This window comes from Macrobrachium nipponense, chromosome 40 (genome assembly GCF_015104395.2).
Source record: "Macrobrachium nipponense isolate FS-2020 chromosome 40, ASM1510439v2, whole genome shotgun sequence".
Lineage (NCBI taxonomy): Eukaryota > Metazoa > Arthropoda > Malacostraca > Decapoda > Palaemonidae > Macrobrachium > Macrobrachium nipponense.
The window spans coordinates 3139591-3144661 of record NC_061101.1 but is presented as its reverse complement, the minus strand read 5'-3'; positions in this window follow the sequence as shown (position 1 = coordinate 3144661).

Here is a 5071-nt window from a genome sequence, read left to right as displayed (position 1 = left end):
TGCATACCCTCTCCCTCCTGCCACATGATACCCTTAGGAATAGGGGTAAGCAAAGGCCCAATCACATAATGGGTGGGGGAAGGCAACGCCTCTGGCGGCGGCGTAAAGAAACCTACGCTAAGATTTCATGCGCCGATTAACTTCATATATGAAATCGTTGCGGATTTATGGCATTGCAAATTTGGCATTCCCATTTTTTGCATAATTCAACTACTGTGGCAACTCTCTGGCGCGGCGTAAAAACCGCCCGTAGTTCAATGGCCTTTTATATATGCAAAAATATGGGCCCTTGCAATCATAATGGAAAAAATCCAAATATTAGCATATACTAACTGTTGGCAACCTCCTGGCGCGGCCGTTTAAAACCGCCCGTAAGTTCAATGCCTTTTAAAATATATGGCAAAATATGGGGCCTTGCCAATGCATAAATGGATGGGCCAAAATTATTAGGCATATACTTACTGTGGCAAACCATCTGGCGCGGCGTAAAAACCTGTAAGGTTCAATGCCCTTTTAATATATGCAAAATAAGTTTGGGCCTTGCAATGCATAAATGGTCAAAAACCTATTGGGCATATTAATACCTGTTGGCAACCTCTGGCGCGGCCGTAAAACCCGTAAAGGTTCAAGCCTTTAAATATTAATGCAAAAAATATGCGCCTTGCAAATGCATAATGTGTCAAATATTAGGCATATACTAAACTGTTGGCAGGACCTCTGGCGGCGGCGTAAAAAAAGCCCCGTGAAGTTCAAATGCCTTTTTATATCATGCAAAAATATGGGGCCTTGCCAATGCACTAATGGATTCAAATATTAAGCATATACTAACATGGTGGCAACCTCCAGGCCGCGGCGTAAAAACCCGAAAACCCGGTAAGTTCCCAATGCCTTTTAGATATGCAGAAAACAATGGGCCTTGCAATGCATAACTGGATCAAAAATTTATTAGCCATATACTACTCGTGGGCAACCTCTTTGGCGGCGGCGGTAAAAACCCGTAAGTTGCAATGCCCTTTTTATATATGACAAAATTAAAAATGCGGCCTTGCCCATATAGCATAATGGATTCAAAATAATTGCCCATTTTATACTACTGTGGCAAAAACCTCTTGGCGCGGCGGGTAAAAACCCCGTTAAAGTTCAAATGCTTTTATTATGCAAAAATATGGGCCTCTGGCCAATGCAAATAAATGGATCAATATTAGCATATACTACTCGTGGCAAACCTCCTGGCGGCGGCCGTTAAAAACCGTAAGTTCAATGGACTTTTCATATATGCAAAATAATGGGCCTTTGGCCAATGGCATAATGGGATCAACAAATTACAGCATATACTAACTGTTGGCCCCAACCTCTGGCGCGGCGTTAAAAACCCGTTAAGTCTTTCAAATGCCCTTTAATATTTACCTGCAAAATATTGGGCCTTGGCACATGGCAAAATATGGGATCCAAATAATCCTTAGCATTATACTACTCGTGGCAACGCTCTGGCGCGGCGTAAAAACCCGTAAGGTTTTTTTTCAAAAATTTGGCCACCCGCCCCCCTTTTTTTTTTTTTAAAATTAATTATGTCAAAATTATGGGCCTTGCACATGGCATAGATGGATCAAATATTAGGCATAATACTAACGTGGCAACCTCTGCGGCCGGGCGTAAAAAAACCGCCCGGTTAAGTTCAATTGCCACTTTTAATATATGCAAAATTAATGGGCCTTTGCAAATGCATAAATGGATCAAAATATTAGCATATACTACTGTGTGCAACCTCTGGCGGCGGCGTAAAAAACCGCCGTGATTCAATGGCCCTTTTTTAAATATAAAATTTGCAAAAAATTTAATTTTTTGGGGGGGGGGCCGCCCTTTTGCCCAAAAAAATGGCCCAATAATGGGAAAAATCCCCCAAAATAATTGCTATATACCTTCAACTGTGGCACAACCTCTGCGGCGGCGTAAAAACCCGTTTTTTTAAGTTCAATGCCTTTTTATATAAAATTGGCCAAAAATATGGGCCTTGAAATGCATAATGGATCAACCAAATATTAGCATAATACTAACTGTGGCAACCTCTGGCGGCGGCGTAAAAACCCGGTAAGTTCTATGGCCTTTTAATATAATGGCCAAATAAAAAATGGGCCCTTGGCAAGAATGCATAATGGATCCAAAATATTAGTTTTTATACTACGTGGGCAAAAACCGTCTGGCGCGTTTCGTAAACCGCCGTAAGGGTTCCAATTGCCTTTTTATATAATTGCAAAATAATGGGCCTTTCGGCAATGCATAATGGAACTCAAATTATTGCATATACTTACTGTGGGCCAACCTCCTTGGGGCGCCGGCGTAAAAAAACCCCGTAAGTTCAATGCCTTTTATATATGCCAAAATAATGGGCCTTTGCAATGCATAATGGGATTCAAAAATATTAGCATATAACGTACTGTGGCAACCTGCTGGCGCTGGCGTTTAAAAACCCCGTAAGTTCAATTGCCTTTTATTTTGATATTGCAAAATATGGGCCTTGCAATGCATAATGGATCAAATATTAGCATATATACTGTGGCAGAACCTCTGGGGCGCGCGTAAAAACACCCGTTAAGTTCAATGGCCTTTTATATAATGCCAAATTATGGGCCTGCAAATGGCCATAATTGGATCAACATAATCCCTAGCATCAATTTACTAACTGTGGCAACCTCCTGGGCGCGGCGTTAAAACCCGTAAAGTTCAATGCTCTTTCTAAAATTATGGGCAACTATGGGCCTTGCAAATGCATAATGGATGCAAAATATTAGCATATAACTACTGTGCGGCAAACCCTCTGGGCTGCGGCGTAAAAACCCGCTAAGTTCAATGCCTTTTATATATGCAAAACATAGGGCCTTGCAATGCATTAACTGGATCCAAAGAATATTTAGCATATAGCTACTGTAGGCAAACCTATGGCCCGCGGGCATTAAAACCCCGTAAAGTTCAATGCCTTTTAATATAGCAAAAATATGGGCCTTGCAAAATGCATAATAGGAATCAAATATTAGCATATACTACTGTGGCAACCTCTGCGGCGGCCGTAAAACCCCGTAAGGTTCAATGGCCTTTTCATATATGGCCAGAAATAAAAAGGGCCTTGCCCCAATGCATAATGGATCAAATAATTAGCATATACTTTTAACTCGTGGCAACTCTGCGAGCGGCGTAAAACGCCCGTTAAAAAAGTTCAAATGCCCTTTTTATAATAAATGGCAAATACTGGGCCTTGCAAATGCCATAATGGATCAAATTAATTAGCATATTACTACTGTGGCAACCTCTGGCGTGCCGTAAAAACCCTTAAAGTTCCAATGGCCTTTTTATAATATGAAAATATGGGCCTTGCAAATGCATAAATGGATTCAAAATATTAGCATATTCTACTGTGGCAACCTCTGGCGCGGGCGTAAAACCCCGTTAATTCAATGCCTTTTATAATATGCAAAAATATGGGGCCTTTCAATGCTAATGGGGTCAAAATATTAGCATATACTACTGTGGGGCAACCTCGGCGCGGCGTAAAAACCCGTAAGTTCAATTGGCCTTTTATTATATGCAAAATATTGGGCCTTGCAAATGCATATGGATCAAATATTAGCATATACTCCTGTGGCAACCCTCTGGCGCGGCGTAAAAACCCGAAGTAAATTCAATGCCCTTTTATATATGCAAAATATGGGCCTTGCCAATGCATAATGGATCAAATATTACATATCCTAACCTGTGGCAACCTCTGGCGCGGCGTAAAAAAAACCCCCCGGTTAATTTCAATGCCTTTTATATATGCAAAATATGGGCCTTGCAATGCATAATGGATCATTTAGCATATACTACTGTGGCAACCTCTGGGCGCGGCGTAAAAAACCCCGTAAGTCCATGCCTTTTTATATATGCAAAAATATGGGCCTGCATGCATAACTGGGAATCAAATAATTAGCATATACTACTGTTGCAACCTCTGGCTGGCGCGGCGTAAAACCCCCCCTAAGTTTCAATTTTCCCTTTTTAATATATCAAAATTATGGGGCCTTGCAATGCATAATGGAATTCAAATATTATGCTATTTTACTACTGTGGCAACCTCCCGGCGCGGTGTAAAAACTTAAAAGTTCAATGCCTTTTTATATATGCAAAATATGGGCCCTTGCAAATGCATATGGATCAAATATATACATATACTACTGTGCAACCTCCGGCGCGGCGAAAAACCCCCGTAAGTTCATGCCTTTTTTAATATATGAAAAAATATGGGCCTTGCAATGCATAATGGAAATCAAATATTAGCATATTACTACTGTGGCAACCCTCTGGCGCGGCGTCAAAACCGTAAGTTCAATGCCTATATGCAAAATAATGGGCCCTTGCAATGCATAATGGATCAAATATTAGCATATACTACTGTGGCAACCTCTGGTCGCTGGGCGTAAAACCCCACGTAAACGTTCAATGCCTTTTATATAATGCAAAAATATGGGCCTCCTGCAATGCAATAATGGATCAAATATTAGCTATACTACTGTGGGCAATGGCGGCGGCGTAAAACCCCGTAAGTTCAAAATGCCTTTTTAATATATGCAAAATAGGGGCCTGCAATGCATAATGATCAAATATTAGCAAATAATACTACAGTGGCAACCTCTGGCGCGGCGTAAAACCCCGTAAGTTCAAATGCCTTTTATATATGCAAAATAGGGCCTGCAATGCATAATGGATCAATATTACCATATACTACTGTGGCAAACCTTCTGGCCGGCGCCGGCGTAATGTTTCAATGCCTTTTTAAATATATGCAAAGATGGGGCCTTGGCAATGCTACTGGATCAAATATTAGCAATAATTCTACTGTGCAACCTCTGGCGCGGCGTAAAAAACCCCTAAAAAGTTCAATGCCTTTTAATAGATGCCAAAATATGGGCCTTGCAATGCATAAATGGATAAAATTATTGCATATACTACTGTGGCAACCCTCTTGGCGCGGGCGTAAAACCCAACCGGTAAAAGTTCAATGGTCCGGGTTTTATATCCAATGCAAAATATGCCTGCAATG